Raw genomic sequence first — 21549 nt, forward strand, 5'->3', positions numbered from 1 at the left:
GCAGAGAACAAATCATTTGTTTAAAAGCATTAATGCTCAGGCATTTTATTTTCTCTCTCTTTCTCTTTCCCTTTCTCTCTCTCTCTCTCTGCATGGGAAACTGGGAAACATATGTTTACATTTCCAAAGCAAGTGAAAAAGATAAACTAAAGTAAAATAAAAAATGGACAGTAAACATTAAAGAATCAAGACATTCCAAATGTCATATGTCTATATGCAGTGTTTTAATGATGTGCAAATACAAAAGGGAAAAATAAATAAACATAAATCCATGTTGTATTTACAATGGTGTTTGTTCTTCACTGTTTGCCCTTGTGGCAACAGGTCACAAACCTTGCTGTTGTGATTGCACACTGTGGTATTTCAGCCAATAGATATGGGAGTTTATCAATATTGGGTTTGTTTTCAAATTCTTTGTGGGTTTATGTAATCTGAGGGAAATATGTGTCTCTAATATAGTCATACATTTGGCAGGAGGTTAGGAAGTGCAGCTCAGTTACCACCTCCAAATCTCTCTTTCACACACACACACTGAATTTCGAACGCTATTATGGTGGGAAGGAGGAAGGAAGGGGGTGTGTGTGTGTGTGTGTGTGTGTGTGTGTGTGTAGGGGGAGGATGGGGGAACAAGTTTGCCGCACGTAAGTAGTGGTGATAATTCAATGCACCACTGCACTATTCCCTATAGTGCCCTCAAGCAAATTCACTACCCGGGGACAGATATGAAAAGGTCAACCATCTCATCTTTTACACTTTTTCTTCTATCTAATTCCACCGGTGCCATCCATCTAAAAACCTCCCCGTTTCATTCAAGGTCTTCTTTGAAATATTGAAAGTTTTTATGTTATAAAAGGTGCCTCTTCTAAAGATGGAGCATATTGATCATATTGCAAACCCCTGAGTCCTTCCTGACTCATACCCATGTGAGTGGGGACTGGGAATAGAAAATATTGAAGATTGTCATTACAATCAAATCTAATTGGACTATTGCAAGACCTTAATCTTCATATCCAAAGACGAAGGCTAAGAGAGCTAGTATGATAAAACAAAATATTAAGAGACATTTATTGTAGTCCTTCTAATAAAAATTTGGCGCACAGCCATAAAATAAAGTGGCACAGCACTCAACTTCCATAACAAATAGTAACATTTGTGTCACTGTAATAAGATGCATTATAACAGGAGGTTATGGGTAGAGCTGTAGTAATCTTTCCAGGGGGATTTTTGTATTGCTCTAAAATATATCATTCCCAGTAAGTATTCTGGCCTGACATTAGCCTCCTTAACACATGCCTTCATTCACTGTAACAAATTTACAGCAAACATTTTACAGTTAGCTACTTTATTTCTGTAGTACAGTACTGTAAAGAGCAATGCATTATGTGGGCTCAATGGCTTTCCGCTACACTGCTGTAAAATTACAGCAATTTTACAATAAATAACTATAAAAGGTGCCTCTTCTAAAGATGGAGCATAATTATTTCGCTGTATATTTAAAGCAGCGTACAATGAATTGTGATGCATTGTGGGAACATGTAGGTTGAAAAAGAATCTCTGTCTCATTAACATATTTTGATATGTGCCTTGTAATAGGCAATATTTGTTGCATCCGTTAGTTCGAGTGCTGGACAAATTCAACTGAAATGTGGGAGTAGTTCAGAAACAATTCAATGTGTGTAGGGGAAAGACCTCAGAGTCCGGGCCCTAGTAGGAGTGAAATTTATGTAGAATATGTATCCCTGCCTTTTGACTGATCCATATGAAGTCTCAGGCTGGGTACTGTTTAGATTTTTTTGTATTATTTTCTATTTATTCTTTATTTACCTAGGCAAGCTAGTTAAGAACAAAATCTTAATTACAATGATGGCCTACCCTGGCCAAACCCTAACGACACAGGGCCAACACATGTGCCGCCCTATGGGACTCCTAATCACGGCCGGTTGTGATACAGCCTGGAGACGAACCAGTGTCTGTAATGACGCTGCGCCACTCGGCTTGATATTTACAATGACAGCCTACACCGGCCAAACCCAGGCACCCCATATGGGACTACAAATCACAGCCGGTTGTGATACAGTCTGGATTTGAACCAGGGTGTCTGTAGTGATGCCTCTAGCACTGAGATGCAGTGCCTTAGACCGCTGCGCCGCTCGGGAGCCCAAGTGTTAAATTGATCAGGTAGCTCAAATCAAATTAAATTGTATTTGTCACATGCGCTGAATACAACTGGTGTAGACCTTACTGTGAAATTATTACTTACAAGCCCTTTACCAACAATGCAGAAAATATTTACTAAATAAACTGTAAAAAAAAAATGAGAGAGCAACAGTAAAATATCAATAACGAGACTATATACAGGGGGTACCGATAACAAATCAATGTGCAGGGGTACAGTTAGTTGAGGTATTTAACGTAAAATGTAAATGTAGGTTGGGGTACAGTGACTATGCATAGATAATAAACAGCGAGTAGCAGGAGTGTAAAATTAAAAGGAGAGGGTCAATGCAAATAGTCCAGGTAGCCATTTGATTAGCTGTTCAGCAGTCTTATGGCTTGGGGGTAGAATCTAGTAAGAAGCCTTTTGGACCTAGACTTGGTGCTCCGGTACCGCTTGCCATGCGGTAGAGGAGAGAACAGTCTATGACTAGGGTGTCTGGAGTCTTTGGTAATTATTATGGCCTTCCTCTGACACCGCATGAAATCACAAGTGCAATATAGCAAAATACAGCTTAGCTTGTTGTTAATCCACCTGGTGTGTCAGATTTCAATACAGTTTATCGGGGAAAGCATAACAAGCGTTTATGTAAGAACATCTCTCGCAGTAGACAAAATATTACAAACACTAGCAGCCAAGTAGATTGGTCACGAAAGTCAGAAAAGCAATAGATTAAATCGCTTACTTTTGATGATCTTCAGATGTTTGCACTCACGAGACTCCCAGTTACACAATAAATGTTCCTTTTGTTCCATAAGGATTTTTTTTTATATCCAAAATACCTCCATTTGTTTGGCGCGTTATGTTCAGAAATCCACAGGCTCGAGCGGTCATGACATCGCAGACGAAAATTTCAAATAGTATCCGTAATGTCCACAGAAATATGTCAAATGTTTTTTATAATCAATCCTCAGGTTGTTTTTAAAATATTTAATCGATAATATATCAACCAGGACTGTCACTTTTTCAATCGGAGATGGAGAGACAATGGCTGCCCCACTCTGTTGCTCAAGCAAAACTCTGCTAACACCCAGCTATCCACTGACGGGATGTTATCTTTCTCGCTCATTTTAAAACATAAAAGCCTGAAACTATGTCTAAAGACTGTTGACACCTTGAGGAAGCCATAGGAAAGGGAATCTGGTTGATATCCCTTTAAATGGAGGCAAGGCATCCAATGGAACAGAGAGCTTTCAGGAAAAACAGCACTTCCTGGTTTGATTTTCCTCAGGTTTTCGCCTGCAATATCAGTTCTGTTGTACTCAAAGACAATATTTTGACAGTTTTGGAAACTCTAGAGTGTTTTCTATCCTAATCTGACAATTATATGCATATTCTAGTTTCTGGGCCTGAGAAATAGGCCGTTTCAAATGGGTACGTCTTTTAGCCAAAAAGACGAAAATCCTGCCCCCTACACTCAAGAAGTTAAAGGTTGAGTGTTAAGCCATGTCCTTTTGATCTGTTTCACTCTATAGTCACTGTCAATTTAGAAGCCTTTGTTAAGCCTCTACATGTCAAAACACCAAATATGAATTGGTATGCCGTCAAATTTAATTACATATTCACTGTTAGCAATTGCTGTCATTTTATTACTATACAATGTAACAATTTAACAATAAATGACCGTGTTCATATTTTGCTGTATATTTACTGCAGCGTTGTGTAAATTATGGTGCATTGTGGAAAAATGTTGTGGGAGGCGAAATAATTGCTGGCGAAATAATTTATTGCAAGGTGTGCAACTATATTTGTTGCACCCGTTAGTGAGAATGCTCTACCAATTGAACTGATATGTGGTAGTAGTGCCCTAACAATTGTATGTGTATAGGGGACAGAGAAGAGTAATAGTACATTTTAAACTTTAACTGGTTGTATTTTGTAAAGTTCTTTGGGTCTGTTTTTCCCTGTAATCACAGCCAGTTTGGAAGCCTTTGTCTAAGCCTCTAGAAATGCAAGTGATTTATAACACCAAATATTCATAAATATGCTGTACTATAAAAACACCTAGCAGCCAACCTGCTTGCACCAATCCCATGTAATGACAAAATACCAATATTATGATTAGTAGCATTTACTTTCTTACAGTATTGAACTGTATAATTTATCTGATATTACAGTAACTTGCAGGAAGCTGGTGGCAAGTTATTATGAATATTACAGTAATGTTTTTGGCACTGGCCAGAGATGGGAAAAGAGACATCAAAAGGTATGGTAAGGTATTCCAAATACAAAATACCTTGACGACCAATGTTGTTGTCACTACAACAACATTCTCAGTAACGGTTACAGAAACTCTTTACTTGCTCTGACTATAATATGTATTTTATTAATCAACCTTAGTTCAAACTGTAACTGTGAGTCGCTCTGGACAAGAGCGTCTGTTAAATGACCAAAATGTAAAATGTGTGTTCATTTACCTTTTAGTCATTTTCCAGAAGCGCTTATCCAGAGCGACTTGTAGTTAAGCGGACTACAAGCAAGTTTATTTCTGTATTAGAAAGTACAAAATACATGTGTGTCACGACTTCCGCCGAAGTCGGTCCCTCTCCTTGTTCGGGCGGCGTTCGGCGGTTGACGTCACCGGCCTTCTAGCCATTGCCAATCCACTTTTAATTTTCCATTTGTTTTGTCTTTGTCTTACACACCTGGTTTCAATCCCCCAATTACTTGTTCATTATTTAACCCTCTGTTCCCCCATGTTTGTTTGTGAGTAATTGTTTATTGTATTGCGGTCTGTATTTATGGCCTTGTATTTAAATGAGGTGACCACGTTGCAACGTCTGGGCACCGCCATGGATCACTGCAGACGATGGATCGTTGGGAGAGAGGAGGAGGTCGTCCAGAGGCTCCACCAACCCCACAAGAGCAGGCCCCACTGTCCAGCCCCCCACTACACCCAGTCCCAGCAGGATTCGGCTCGCACTCCCGAGGGAATATGATGGGGACGGCTGCCGGATGCCAGGGGTTCCTACTCCAGCTGGAGCTCTACCTGGCGACCGTCCACCCGGCTCCTTCGGGACATGAGAGCGTGTCCACCCTCGTCTCCTGCCTCTCAGGCAAATCCCTGGAGTGGGCCAATGCCGTATGGAGTGAAGGAGACGCGGCGGACCATTACGCAGAGTTCACCCGCCGATTTCAGGAAGTTTTTGACTACCCGCCTGAGGGTTGAGCGGCGGGTGAACGTCTGTGCCGCCTGAGGCAGGGGACGAGGAGCGCACAGGATTTTGCGTTGGACTTCCGGACCCTGGCTGCCAGCGCGGGATGGAAAGACAGGGCCCTGATCGATCACTACCGGTGCAGTCTGTACGTTCGTCGGGAGTTGGCCTGCCGAGACACCACCCTCACCTTAGACCAGCTGGTGGATCAGTCCATCTGGCTGGACAACCTGCTGGCTGCACGCGGCCGTCCAGATTGGGGCCTGTCAGTTCCATCCCCCAGCACCTCCGCTCCAACACCCATGGAGCTGGGAGGTGCAGCGCTTAGGGCGACCGGAGGAGGGGCCATTCCCTGCACCATCTGTGGCTGTAGAGGGCACACTGCTGGTCGGTGCTGGGGAGGTTCCTCAGGGAGTCGAGGCAGCAGACAGGGCACTATCGTGTCACCCCAGATGAGTCGGCACCAGGCTCACCCAGAGCTCCCTGTTGCTCACATGTATGTCTTTATTAAACTTCCTGAGCATCCCTTCCCTGCATTCCCAGCATAAGGCGCTCGTAGATTCAAGCACAGCTGGGAATTTTATTGACCGTTCATTTGCTCATAGTTTAGGGATCCCCCTTGTTCCTGTGGATAAGCCCTTCCCTGTGCATGCCCTAGATAGTCGACCATTAGGGTCAGGGCTGATTAAGCATGATTAAGCACGTTCCACTAAGCATGGTTACGCAGGAGAGTCACAAGGAGAGAATCAGTCTCTTCCTTATTGATTCTCCTGCGTCTCCCGTGGTGCTGGGCCTACCCTGGTTGGCCTGTCATGACCCCACTATTTAGTGGCAACAGAGGGCTCTCAAGGGGTGGTCACGAGAGTGCTCAGGGAGGTGTGTAGGAGTTTCCATCGGTGCGAAAGTTCAGACCAGGTCTCCATAATGCGCATCCCCTCAGAATATGCCAATTTGACTCTTGCCTTCTGTAAGAAGAAGGCGACTCAATTATCACCCCATCGACGGGGGGATTGTGCGATAAATCTCCTGGTAGACGGAGCACTTCCCAGTAGTCACGTGTTTCCTCTGTCACAGGAGGAGACGGTGGCTATGGAAACACATGTCTCCGAATCCCTGGGGCAGGGATACATTCGGCCCTCCTCTTCACCTGCCTCCTCAAGTTTCTTTTTGTGAAGAAGAAGGATGGAGGTTTGCTCCTGTGTATTGACTATCGGGGTATCAATCAGATCACAATGAGGTACAGCTACCCGCTGCCTCTCATCTCCAGTGCGATCGAGTCAATGCACGAGGCGCGCTTCTTCACAAAATTGGATCTCAGGAGCGCTTACAACCTGGTGCGTATCCGGGAGGGGGACAAGTGGAAGAAGGCATTTAGTACCACCTCAGGGCACTATGAGTACCTCACCATGCCGTACGGGTTGATGAATGCTCCATCAGTCTTCCAGGCCTTTGTTGATGAGATTTACCGGAACCTGGCAGGGTGTAGTGGTGTATATCTATGACATTCTGATATACACAGCTACACCTCTGTCGAGCATGTGTCCCTGGTGCGCAGGGTGCTTGGTCGACTGTTGGAGAATGACCTGTACGTCAAGGCTGAGAAATGTCTGTTCTTCAAACGGTCCGTCTCCTTCCTAGTGTACCGCATTTCCACTTCAGGGGTGGCGATGGAGAGTGTCCGCATTTCAGCCGTGCGTAATTGGCCGACTCCCACCACGGTAAAGGAAGTGCAGCGGTTTCTAGGGTTTGCCAACTACTACCGGAGGTTTACCCGGGGTTTTGTTCAGGTAGCAGCTCCCATTACCTCACTGCTGAAGGGGGGACTGGTACGACTGCAGTGGTCGGCTGACGCGGACAGGGCTTTTGGTCACCTGAAGGCTCTGTTTACCTCGGCTCCCATGCTGGCTCATCCGGATCCCTCTTTGGGGTTCATAGTGGAGGTGGACGCGTCCGAGGCTGGGATAGGAGCTGTGCTCTCTCAGCGCTCGGGCACGCCACCAAAGCTCCTCAGGCAAGGTGGGCCATGTTCTTTACCCGTTTTGTTTTCACTCTGTCCTACAGACCAGGTTCCCAGAACGCTAAGGCAGACACTGTCCCGGATGTATGACACAGAGCAGCGGTCCATGGATCACACTCCCATACATCCGGCCTCTTGCCTGGTGGCACCGGTGGTGTGGGAGCTGGACGCGGACATCGAGCGGGGGCTACGCACAGAGCCCACTCCCCCCCAGTGTCCAGCTGGGTGCCTGTACGTTCCGTCTGCTGTCCGCGACCGTTTGATCTATTGGGCCATCACGACACCCTCCTCTGGTCATCCTGGCATCGGTCAGACCGTGTGTTGCCTTAGTGGGAAGTACTGGTGGCCTACCTTGGCCAAGGACGTGAGGGTTTATGTTTCCTCCTGCTCAGTGTGCGCCCAATTCTCCCTTCCAGTGCGTACTGGGGTATCAGCCGGTTCTGGCACCTTGACATCAGAGTCAGAATGAAGCTCCTGCGTTGGACGAATGGTTTAAGCGCTCGGAGGAGACCTGGGACGCCGCCCATGTGCACCTGCAACGGGCCGTGAGGCGGCAAAAGGCGAGCGCCGACTGCCACCGCAGTGAGGACCGATTCTGGCTCTCGACCAGAAACCTGCCCCGCTGCCGGCGCTGCCGGAAGCTGGGTCTGCGGTTTGTGGGGCAATTCAAAGTCCTGATACCACTGAATGAGGTATGCTACATGTTACAGCTTCCCCCAAATTACCGTATGAATCCCTCATTCCATGTGTCTCTCCTCAGGCCGGTGGTGGCTGGTTCACTCCAGGAGTCTGAGGTGCCGTAGGTTCCTCCGCCCCCTCTGGACATCGAGGGGACCCCGGCGTATGCTGTTAGAGCCATCCTGGATTCGAGGCATCTGGCGAGGGGCCTTCAGTATCTCGTGGTGTTGGAGGGGTACGGTCCGGAGGAGAGATGCTGGGTGCCGGCGGAGGACGTCTTGGACCCTTCTTTGATGCGGGAGTTCCACCGTCTCCATCAGGATCGCCCTGCACCTCGTCCTACGGGTTGTCCCCGAGGTCGGTGTCGGCGCACTGCTGGAGCCGCGCGGGGGTTCATTTTCCATTTGTTTTGTCTTTGTCTTACACACCTGGTTTCAATCCCCCAATAACTTGTTCATTATTTAACCCTCTGTTTGTTTGTGAGTAATTGTTTACTGTATTGCGGTCCGTATTTGTGGCCTTGTAGTTATACGACGTGTATTGTTATATATTTGAGTAAAATTGCTTTCATTACTCATATCTGCTGTCCTGCGCCTGACTCATCTCACCAGCTACACACAGATGCATTACAATGTGTTCTAATTATACTGTTACAAACTACATGAATTGTACTTCAGGCCAGTGAAATACAAATTACAAAATTGTTATTGAAACTATTGAAATAGCTATATCAAATACATGTAACAGAAATACTGCCCATCGTAAACCTGCAACGGTTTACTAACCACTGTGCTTCCAGTAATGCACTGTAAATTCTAAAAATACAGTATGTTGCTGTCGTCAGGTGTTCCAGTAATATACTGTAAATGTGTGTTTCAGTAAATGTCCTGTAAATCTACGGTAATTTACTGGCTTCTGTGCTGCCAGAAAGGTACTTATAACATTACAGGGGGCATTTCATTTTGGTAGCTTGAAAGTGTTTTAGAGAGTGTGTGTGTGTGTTATGGAAATATACTGGGAGACAATGTTATTCACATAAATATTTTTGATAACGCTGAGATTGAGATGATAAAATATTAGTACAGTCTCCACTAGACAATACTCTGAGCTATATTGCTGAGTAGATAGATGGGAAAACACAATATATTGTACTTATAAAATATGTAATTTAGCAGGTGCTTTTACGCAAAGCAACTTACAGTCATGTGTGCATACGGGTGGTCCCCACAACCCTGGTTCTACACAACCAGTGCTGACCTTGGGAGACATGAGGGCCAGAACATGGCTAATGAACTGAATGTTTTCTTCTCAAGATTTGAATCAGACAACCTTGTGTCGGAGGTAAAACAAATGGAAGCATCATTACAAATCAGCCCAGCAGAGGAGTTGATGATGCCATTCTTACTTTCAACACAATCCAGCCTTACATTCTGGCATAGAGACTCATTTGTGTCTTCACCTTAGATGAGGGGCTGGTTTTATGGCTGTTGGGCTTCCTGAGCCAACGGTCACAGCGGGTCAAAATAGGTCCCCACGTGTCAGACATTTGCAACACCAACACAGGCTCTCCTCAGGGAAGTGTTTTGTCCCCACTCCTGTACATCTTGTACACTAATAGTTGTACTAGTTCCCATCCTGACAGATAACTCGTTAAGTTCGCTGATGACACTGCCTTGATCAGCCTGTTGCATGATGATGAGGAACACCATGGCCCGGTCCTAGATGACTTTGTAGAGTGGTGTGATTAATCACACTTGGTCCTCAATACCAATAAGACCAAAAAGATGTGCATAGACTTCAGGAAGCATACCACACCTACCTCTTTAACATCTATCAGAGGTCAGAACATAGAGATTATAGAGGAATACAATTATCTGGGTGTCCTCTTGGACAATACGCTTCAGTGGAAATAAATGTATAGAACTGATCTACAAAAATAGACAACGGTGACTGTACTTTCTCAAAAGGCTGGGATCTTTTAATGTTAATTGTACTACACTGACTCTGTTTTACAAATCTTTCATTGTTGGTATTTTAACTTTTTGTATTGTTTGTTGGTTTGGCAATTCCACTGTCAGCCAGAGAAATATTCTGAGAAGGATTATCACCACAGCAAGCAAGGTACTTGGAGTCAAACTGACTGGCCTGGATGAGAACTTTAAGATCAGGGCCCTCTGCAAGGCTCAATTTTTTTTTAGACCCAAGCCACCCCCTGTACCAGACTTTGAACTACTCCCCTCTTGGCGTCGGTATAGGGCACCCATTGGCAGAAAAAAACAGAACTAGACAATAATTTGTGCCAGGTGGGGTATCCCTCCTAAATAGCTTGGGCTAATGTCCCTATCGACCCAGTAAGGCCAGTCTCTTTTTATTGGTATGTAACTGTTATGAAAGTTGTATTGTCAATTTGTTTTGTTATTTAAACGTGTCCATGCCACTGCAACAACATTTATCCAGGGGGACAATAAAGTCAGTAAAGTAAAAGTAAAGTAAAGTGTACTTAAAGGTTTAAATGGTTTGTACCAGGTTAAGGCAGGTCTTTCTTTATTTTATGTAAAATGTATATGGTTGCACATCGGATAATGACATTCTACAAAATACAGGTGTATATGTGTGGTGACAGCTGCTTACAAATATTATTGTCTTGAACATACACTTTTGTTTGCAGAAATCAGTGCTCTGGGACTTTTGCTATAAAATCTTTGCATTTTTTTAAAGGAAAAATAATGGGTATGTTGAGCGAGTAAACAAAAATGGTTATCCACCTTCACTGACAACATGAGAGAGCATAAGGGTATAAGGTATCAATATAAATACGAGCTAAGGGTAATAAGCTATTAATAGCTAGGTTATAAAGGGTTGGACCAGGTGTGCTTGGTTTGCAGAATGGATGTTTCTAGTACCTTTGAAGCTGAATTGATTACCATTGAAGGTAGGAAGGGAGCTGGTGGAGGCTCGTGGTGACTGAGAGGCCATTTACTCTCCTGGCAGGCAGCAGGGGCCATGAAAGAAGGAGAGGGCCTCTTGACCTCAGAGCAGGCAGGGTTTCCATTGATGTGTCTACCTGCTTTCATGCTTGCCTGTCTGCCAGCCTTGAAAGGCAAAGGGCCATATTTGAGTCGTTTGGTTGACCTCTCATGTCAATTTATTTCCCCTTTCGGAATCAAAAGCCTTTACTTCTTGACTCTTAATGTTTGCTGGCACTGCAACTGTTGCACCCCATTTAATTTCAGAGTGAAATAGAAAGAAACAAACATTCTATGGAGGGGAAAAAAACTAACATCACTGTCTTGTCGATCCCCAGTAAAATAAATAGGACAACGACTGAATTTGCATGAGAAAGAAACATGCCACAGACACTGCATCACTAAATGGTATAATTATTTGAAGATCATTTCTAACAAACATAAGCGGTGGATGGCTAACAGCACAAATAACAGCATAACAAAATGGCAGCTACCGTAGCAGGCTTTGGTCGGTCAGAAACGTTCAGTGGAGCCTGGTTGGGCACATTATCACAAGCTTCATTCCTGACACCCTGCATCCGTTATGACGGGCGGAACACCACTGCTCATTAAATCCATTGAGCTCTTTGAAACACGGCAGATTTTAGAGAGCAGAACAGAAAATGTCATTTGGAGACAGGAAGAGAGAGAGGAAAGATGGCTTTCAGAACTGATAGTGAGTAGAACTGGAAAACTATGAAGGCAGATGCTTTTCTAACAGGGAATACATAACAGACTACTTCTTTTGAAAGTGAAATTATAGTGTAGGTTCAGTATGTTGATTAATCGTGAGACACTGTTCTGTAAATCCATCATTAAGATACAGAACTGTGCTTCATTAATTGAAACCCTACCGTTATTCATTACAGAGCAGAGTGGACTTCATGATAATACTTAGTGCTGTATCATAAACCCTTTCCTATCCATGGAAAGGGCTGAAAAAAGGCTTGACACTTGACATCTGAACATCCAACAGTTGGCTGATAAAGAGCAGGCCCTCTAATAGAAAATACATTACTTGATCATTACATTGCCTTTATTAAACTTTTCATCTGCCATTCGATGTTCCCTCCCTCCTAACCATGGCTAAATCTCCATCATAATATATCCTATGCAGGAACTAAATATACACAAAATGGAATGGAACTCTGCAACAATACAATGCTGGAGAGACTTGTTTAATTAATATCCAACACTATTATTGAAAACCTTAAATTAAACCTTAAAAGTTTAACATTTGTCTTTGCTCTGTGTTGTTTGCTGGTTAATTTGCTCCGCAGACATAACCTCTCCACAATGTTCCCCTACAGGTTGTGTGTGGCTGTGGAACCGACAGTCCAGTGACAGCCCAATGAATACTCAACTGGCATCAGGTACTGAAGGTCTTATGTAGGGGGACAAATATAAATACCGTAAAACTTAAATTAAACACTGAGTCTCAAATATTCACCTATCCCTTTTAATAGTCGGGTATCAGCACACATTTCAGAAAATTAACACATGTTTCAAATAAACCGTGGGGCTAAATTAATTGTTTGCGAGGTTACCATGGACACAGCTCTGGTACTCCCACAGTCATGTGCATGTTGCTAGCCATGGCGCCTCTAAAAAGAAAACACAACATTAAATGAGTGAGTACCGATACTGCTCTCCTTGGTGCTGAATCAAAGAATCGGGGGTGTATGATAGGCAGCCTTTGTAAGTCTGATCTGCAATGGATTTGTTATTATAGTGTTTATACTGGTCGGACTGGTCACAATAAACACTGTGGTAGTCCTTTTCACATTTTATTGACCAAAATCTGTGTGCATTAAGGAAATAGACGCCTGGCTCAAATAGAAGCATTGTGTTCAGTGATTGAAGCAAATAAACACCCAGACTATTAATTTAAGTTTTACGGTAAACACACACACACATACACACACATACACGTACACACACGTACAATGCAACACAACATTACTGTACGTCAGCATCGACTCCTCTTCCTGGCCAGCTGTGGGTCATATACATTATGGATGAGAGGAGAGGGAGCTCTGCCAAACTGAGCAGGTTATTAAGAATATAACCACACTGCAGCACGGACGTGTTCAAGCCCTATCCTAATCTTCACATCATGTCTGCCATGAATCCCAATGCAGAGCCAATGTCATGCATTTCAATGCTGCTGCCTGTCGCTAACACTCCAATTAATCTTTATTACAGGCTTATCTCTCATGGTGACACCCTCCATGTGGTATTTAGAACCAAAATGCCATCCACGTTGACTCTGATCAGGAATATGAAGACGTGAGAGCTCCATTACTTTGTTCTTTGTAATAAATGACTTCAGAATTACACTAATTTTTCAGGCTTCCACCCATATGGAATTATGTGAATGTCATCAGTATTGACACAAGACTTAGTCCATTTCCCTCAGGCCAAGAATAATGGCTATAAGGGTAGATAAAGTGAGTGCTTGCATAGCCAACTCATTAGCATACTGTTCTGCGTAAGAGAAAATAATGATGTACAAAGGAGAGAAGGATGCGTTTACAAATTACAAATTCCATTAAGCACTTAAACTAGCCGGAGGAAAGTCATGTCAGACTCTGCCGGGGGACCTTTCTCACATGGCAACGTGGAGCAGCAACAACTGCATCCTAACTGAACTGGGTCAGAAATCAACGAAAAAGGACAACAGGGTCTTCATTAGACACAGCGTGACCTTCAACGTTGAGAACAGCCTGGTCTCAGGGCCCTTCTTATTATTCTGTACGTAAATACGATTCACTCCATTTAGTATGATATGTTAGGTTTGGTATGGTTACCTAAGACAGATGGTTACTTATGGCCAAAATTAAGGAGTGGAGGGGTAGGCGTATAACGCAATGGTTGTTCGGGGTGAAGAGGTGGGCGTATAATGCGTAAATCTAGCAATCCAAAGAGTACAAGTTTGAATCTCATCATAGACAGCATTAGAACTTTAGCTAATTAGTTCGGGCGGCAGGTAGCCTAGTGGTTAGAGTGTTGGGCCAGTAACCAAAAGGTTGCTAGATTGATAAAAATATTTTGTTCTGCCCCTGAACATGGCAATTAACCCACTGTTTCTAGGCCGCCATTGTAAATAAGAATTTGTTCTTAACTGACGTACCTAGTTAAAAAATGACAAATAAAAACGTTGCAACTGCTTTTCCTAACCTTAACCCTTTAACCTAACTCCTAACCTTAACCCTTTAACCTAACTCCTAACCTTAACCCTTTAACCTAACTCCTAACCTTAACCCTTTAACCTAACTCCTAACCTTAACCCTTTAACCTAACTCCTAACCTTAACCCTTAAACCTAACTTCTAACCTTAACCCTTTAACCTAACTCCTAACCTTAACCCTTTAACCTAACTCCTAACCTTAACCCTTTAACCTAACTCCTAACCTTAACCCTTTAACCTAACTCCTAACCTTAACCCTTTAACCTAACTCCTAACCTTAACCCTTAAACCTAACTTCTAACCTTAACCCTTTAACCTAACTCCTAACCTTAACCCTTTAACCTAACTCCCAACCTTAACCCTTTAACCTAACTCCTAACCTTAACCCTTTAACCTAACTCCTAACCTTAACCCTTTAACCTAACTTCTAACCTTAACCCTTTAACCTAACTTCTAACCTAACCCTGCTGTCCGGTCCTCTGGCAGTCTCTATGGGGGTGCCACAGGGTTCAATTCTCGGGCCGACTCTTTTCTCTGTATATATCAATGATGTTTCTCATGCTGCGGGCGATTCCCTGATCCACCTCTACGCAGACGACACCATTCTATATACTTCCGGCCCGTCCTTGGACACTGTGCTATCTAACCTCCAAACGAGCTTCAATGCCATACAGCACTCCTTCCGTGGCCTCCAACTGCTCTTAAACGCTAGTAAAACCAAATGCATGCTTTTCAACCGTTCGCTGCCTGCACCCGCACGCCTGACCAGCATCACCACCCTGGATGGTTCCGACCTTGAATATGTGGACATCTATAAGTACCTAGGTGTCTGGCTAGACTCTAAACTCTCCTTCCAGACCCATATCAAACATCTCCAATCGAAAATCAAATCAAGAGTCGGCTTTCTATTCCGCAACAAAGCCTCCTTCACTCACGCCGCCAAACTTACCCTAGTAAAACTGACTATCTTACCGATCCTCGACTTCGGCGACGTCATCTACAAAATTGCTTCCAACACTCTACTCAGCAAACTGGATGCAGTTTATCACAGTGCCATCCGTTTTGTCACTAAAGCACCTTATACCACCCACCACTGCGACTTGTATGCTCTAGTCGGCTGGCCCTCGCTACATATTCGTCGTCAGACCCACTGGCTCCAGGTCATCTACAAGTCCATGCTAGGTAAAGCTCCGCCTTATCTCAGTTCACTGGTTACGATGGCAACACCCATCCGTAGCACGCGCTCCAGCAGGTGTATCTCACTGATCATCCCTAAAGCCAACACCTCATTTGGCCGCCTTTCGTTCCAGTTCTCTGCTGCCTGTGACTGGAACGAATTGCAAAAATCGCTGAAGTTGGAGACTTTTATCTCCCTCACCAACTTCAAACATCTGCTATCCGAGCAGCTAACCGATCGCTGCAGCTGTACATAGTCTATTGGTAAATAGCCCACCCATTTTCACCTACCTCATCCCCATACTGTTTTTATTTATTTATTTTTATTTTTCTGCTCTTTTGCACACCAATCTCTACCTGTACATAACCATCTGATCATTTATCACTCCAGTGTTAATCTGCATAATTGTAATTATTTGCCTACCTTCTCATGCCTTTTGCACACAATGTATATATAGACTCCCCTTTTTTCTACTGTGTTATTGACTTGTTAATTGTTTACTCCATGTGTAACTCTGTGTTGTCTGTTCACACTGCTATGCCTTATCTTGGCCAGGTCGCAGTTGCAAATGAGAACTTGTTCTCAACTAGCCTACCTGGTTAAATAAAGGTGAAATAAAATAAAAAAACCCTTTAACCTAACTCCTAACCTTAACCCTTTAACCTAACTCCTAACCTTAACCCTTTAACCTAACTCCTAACCTTAACCCTTAAACCTAACTTCTAACCTTAACCCTTTAACCTAACTCCTAACCTTAACCCTTTAACCTAACTCCTAACCTTAACCCTTTAACCTAACTCCTAACCTTAACCCTAACTTCTAACCTAGCTAGAATGTGTAACACATTGTATGTAATATGAATTGTAATGCATTACATATCATACGAAATGGATGGTGAACATCTACAAATGAATACATGTGAAACGTAATATATCATACTCAAATGTACTTACAGAATAATTCAAAATTCTCTGAGACCAGGTTACTGAGAAGTGTCACTTTTATTTTCTCTGCAGCAGCCAGTCCATGTCAACCCATTAGCAAAGGAAGTGAACAACCAGCAGGAAAAGTTTCGGAGGAGAAAGACAATGCTGGAATAGCCTTGCACCTCCTTGCTGCTTGGCATTATTCCACAGAGTAAACATTGAATGATTCATGAGAATGATCTTAAGCTGTTCGGTCCTTTGCTTCCCTTTTGGCTCCACATGCAAGACAAAGCATTATAGCACAATGCGCCTCACAGCGGAAGTACAGGATCTCATGGGTTATTGAATCATAGCGGTAGTAATTGTTATTTGGCAAGTGAGAGCTGAATACTCGTATTATCAACGGCAGGGTAAAAATGTTTTTCAGAAAATGTTACTTGAGGTTGAGCTCCCTGAGTGAGAATCAAAAGTCTCTGTAAACCAGATCATTATCCCCTATTCTTAAATGTCAACACTTAAGATGCAATGAAAGCCTCTATAAGCCAGGTCACCCCTCCATTATTTCATAACAATTCTTTAGATGCAACACAACACATAATACATCCTAAGTGCCTACTCTGTATACAGGTAGGTGGCAGCACAGCCAAAAAATGCATATGCATGGCAATGTGCAGTTAGTTAGTAAACGTGGTGGTTGATAATCATATGGCCCCATTCCAAGTTGTGTCCAAGGTCAACCTAATCACTGTGTCCTATCAGAGAACTCCATTTTACCTGGGTCCTATATAGGATTTATGTCCCTAACCACGTCATGATGACCAATCACAGTGAATAATTGGTGCTTCATGTGACAGGATCTTTGTCAAGCTACGGGGTGAACTGCCAGTCAAGGTTCTGTTGGGGCTAATTTTTTTGCAATGGGGTGGGGGGGGGTTGTGTGTGCGTGTCTATCCTACATTAGGAGCATCCATCATCTGTGTTGTAGAGTCAGAGTGAGAGCTGTTACTGTGAGGGATGGATTACCTCTGCAGTGTCTGCACAGAGCTATCCATTACCCATCAGCTCCACTTTGCTAAGCAACATGTCTCTGTGTAGGTGACAAAGGGCGACTCCACTCATATATAGTGCATAGATAGAAAAGGATAAGACCCTGACAAAACTTAACTACCTTTGAAAATCAATGTATCTTATAGTCAAAATGCATGAATAATTTATCCAGTGTTAAATCAACAGTGAAAGAGTGGGACCATATACACACTGGAACTAGTTTTAACACACTGCTTAGTGTAAAACCTTATTTGAAAATGTCCCAGACTGCCTTGCCTTTCTAGTGACTTGTAAAGCTACCCCCATGGCTATATTTGTTAGTGACCGAGACACATTTGTTGCATACATACATTATTAGTCATGTGGTCTGGTCTCCATGATTGTCAAGCCACTGTGTTAGGGTTACACTATGCCTCTTGAAATATATAATTTATTGACGTAAATGTAATGGTAACATTCAACCTAGAAACTGACTTGGTGAAAGCCACAGGTTTTTTAAATAAATAAATTCAACAAGTATATCTCTATTACGAACACATTTATGGGTGGTAACTCTACAATTCCCTCAAAGGCTAGGGACACTCGGAAATGATATTGGCGGCAAAGTTTTTTGCCACCTGTGAGTGGAAGTGTACCAGTTTAAGTGGTGTATGGTAAGGGTACAACATTACCATTTACAAGGGGGAAAAATAGATTTTTGCTGTGGTGGTACCCTATTTGTATATACCTATAACTTAAGATATAAATCAAGTGCTTGTACCCCTTCAGGAACAAATCAAAGAAATGTATGTCATGTATATTTACGTAGCAAAATAAATATTAATCAATGTAAAAGCACAGACATAGATATTGAAACAAACTATTCTAAAAATCAACCTGCAGTAGAGCATGCTGGGAAATATTATAATGTTGGGTGTGGTTTTAGTTTCCAGTGATGTGTATAGCTGTGTTCGAATACCCATACTAGCATACTGTATACTATATACTATTAGTTCATTTTAGTATACTGTAAACAAACAGTATCATTTCAGTTGAGCGTACTAGCGCTTTGCCTGTCTACTGGAAGTTGATGCTGTTGCTATGCAACCTCTTGCTAGCTTGTTAGCATAACAAATGACTAGCTAGACATTTTACGATTTCGGGTGTGTTTGTAAAAATACAATCTGGAGTGCCAGAGTGCACAAATCTAGAGCATGATCAGATTGTCCGTTCGTAAATTCTGCTCTCGCATTTTGCTCTCGGCGCGTACACTGGATGCTCTGGCTGAGGAGTAGGGTTGATCTGATCGTTCTGACCTCACAACAGCAGTCAAGCACCCAAGCTAACTGGCTAACATTGGCTATCTTGCTAGCTACTTCCATACACACATACACCTCACTCTGACCATTGTACTTGCCCTTGCATAGGTGGATAGGCTGTGCTCATGTTATCCAGCGCTTTGGTGACTGTAACTGTGCTGCTGGCAACTATTGAATTATGATTGTTTTTGCCAACGTTTACTGACACTGGCCATATTCAACGGGTCTTGAGCATTGATACATCCATTAGTTATTCTGGGCACTGGCATACTCAGACGAGTGCTCTGAAATAGGAATAGATAGCCAGAAGTAACAATGTCCATTGAGAACTCAGAACAACTATACCACGTAGCTAAGAATGACGTGAATAATAAATCAATAAACGTTTGGTAGTTAGATAGCATATAGTTAATATACTGCCTGGTGAGTTCGATGTATTAGTAGCCAACTAATGTTAGGATGGTAACTAGCTAACATACCGGTACATACTGTAATGCTATGCGGTGCGTAAGGATAGCGTAGCTAACAAATTGTCAGCCAACATAACGTGTAACGTAACTTATTTGAAAAGTAATTACTCTATTACATTGCTCAAAATGTTCTTAACGTTTGTTCTAATTAGTTAAAGCAATGCATTTGTATCCCCTCTTGTCCGATTTTCTGCCATTTTCTTCCAATCTGAATACATTGATGCCACGCCCATTTTCTGAAGAATTGCATTTTGGTTCCCTAAAAGCACAGAAATAGTGTCTACTACTTGTATACTTCGTATTTTGGCTAATTTAGTACGACATCCGGGAACTTTTGGAATACTAACTACAGTTGAAGTTGGAAGCTTACATACACTTAGGTTGGAGTCATTAAAACTAGTCTTTCAACCACTCCACAAATTTCTTGTTAACAAACTATACTTTTGTCAAGTCGGTTAGGACATCTACTTTGTGCATGACACAAGTAATTTTTTCAACAATTGTTTACACACAGATTATTTCACTTATAACTCACTGTATCACAATTCCAGTGGGTCAGAAGTTTACATACACTAAATTGACTGTGTCTTAAAACAGCTTGGAAAATTCCAGAAAATGATGTCATGGCTTTAGAAGCTTCTGATAGGCTAATTGACATCATTTGAGTCAACTGGAGGGGTACCTGTGGATGTATTTCAAGGTCTACCTTCAAACGTATTGCCTCTTTGCTTGACATCATGGGAAAATCAAAAGAAATCAGCCAAGACATCAGAAAAAAAATTGTAGACCTCCACAAGCCTGAAGGTACCACGTTCATCTGTACAAACAATAGTACGCATGTATAAACACCATTGGACCACGCAGCCATCATACCGCTCAGGAAGGAGACACGTTCTGTTTCCTAGAGATGAACGTACTTTGGTGCGAAAAGTGCAAATCAATCCCAGAACAACAGCAAAGGACCTTGTGATGATGCTGGAGGAAACAGGTATAAAAGTATCTATATCGACATAACCTGAAAGGCCGCTCAGCGAGGAAGAAGCCACTGCTCCAAAACCGCCATAATAGAGCCAGACTACGGTTTGTAACTGCACATGGGGACAAAGATCGTACTTTTTGGAGAAATGTCCTCTAGTCTGATAAAACAAAAATAGAACTGTTTGGCCATAATGACCATCGTTATGTTTGGAGGAAAAAGGGGGAGCACAGGAATGGCAGCATCATGTTGTGGGGGTGCTTTGCTGCAGGAGGGACTGGTGTACTTCACAAAATAGATGGCATCACGAGGCAGGAAAGTTATGTGGATATATTGAAGCAACATCAAGACATCAGTCAGGAAATTAAAGCTTGGTCATAAATGGGTCTTCCAAAAGGACAATGACCATGAGCATACTTCCAAAGTTGTGGCAAAATGGCTAAAGGAAAACAAAGTCAAGGTATTGGAGTGGCCATCGCAAAACCCTGACCTCAATCCTATAGAACATTTGTGGGCAGAACTGAAAAAGCGTGTGCGAGCAAGGAGGTCTACAAACCTGACTCAGTTACACCAGCTCTGTCAGGACGAATGGGCCAAAATTTACCCAACTTATTGTGGGAAGCTTGTGGAAGGCTACCCGAAACGTTAGACCCAAGTTAAACAATTTAAAGGCAATGCTACCAAATACTAATTGAGTGTAAGTAATTGAGTGTAGGTAACTAATTGAGTGTAGGTAACTGGGAATGTGATGAAAGAAATAAAAGCTGAAATAAATAATTTTCTCTACTATTATTCTGACATTTCACATTCTTAAAATAAAGTGGTGATCCTAACTGACCTAAAACAGGGAATTTTTACTAGGATTAAATGTCAGGAATTGTGAAAAACTGAGTTTATATGTATTTGGCTAAGGTGTATGCAAACTTCTGACTTCAACTGTATATCCATATTATGACGAATAAGCATACTACATTCTCAATTTACTTCACAAATAGTACAGTTAATGTGGTTAGCATGACTTTTCGAACACAGTTTATGAGTTTCAGGCCCCTGTAGGGTGAAACTAGGCCTTCAAAATAAGATCTTAAGAAAAATGTATTATTATACAACAAACAAAAACAATTATAGCATTCACTTAGAATCTTATTTGGTGAAATCGATAGATCCAAAAATGGTTGAATGCAATTGAGTGTAGGTACTAACAAATACATTCATTGGTAGTTACTTTAACATTTTCTGGAAAAGCAAAGCACTCTGGAAAATAATTGAATAAAGTTTTACACTAAGCAGTATGTTAATTTAAAGCTGGTTCCAGTGTGTATAAGGTCCCACTTTTTCAGTGTTGATTCAACACTCTCATTTGTTGATTTAATTTAACACTGGCCTTTTACAGAT

Source organism: Oncorhynchus mykiss, chromosome 22 (assembly GCF_013265735.2).
Source record: "Oncorhynchus mykiss isolate Arlee chromosome 22, USDA_OmykA_1.1, whole genome shotgun sequence".
NCBI lineage: Eukaryota > Metazoa > Chordata > Actinopteri > Salmoniformes > Salmonidae > Oncorhynchus > Oncorhynchus mykiss.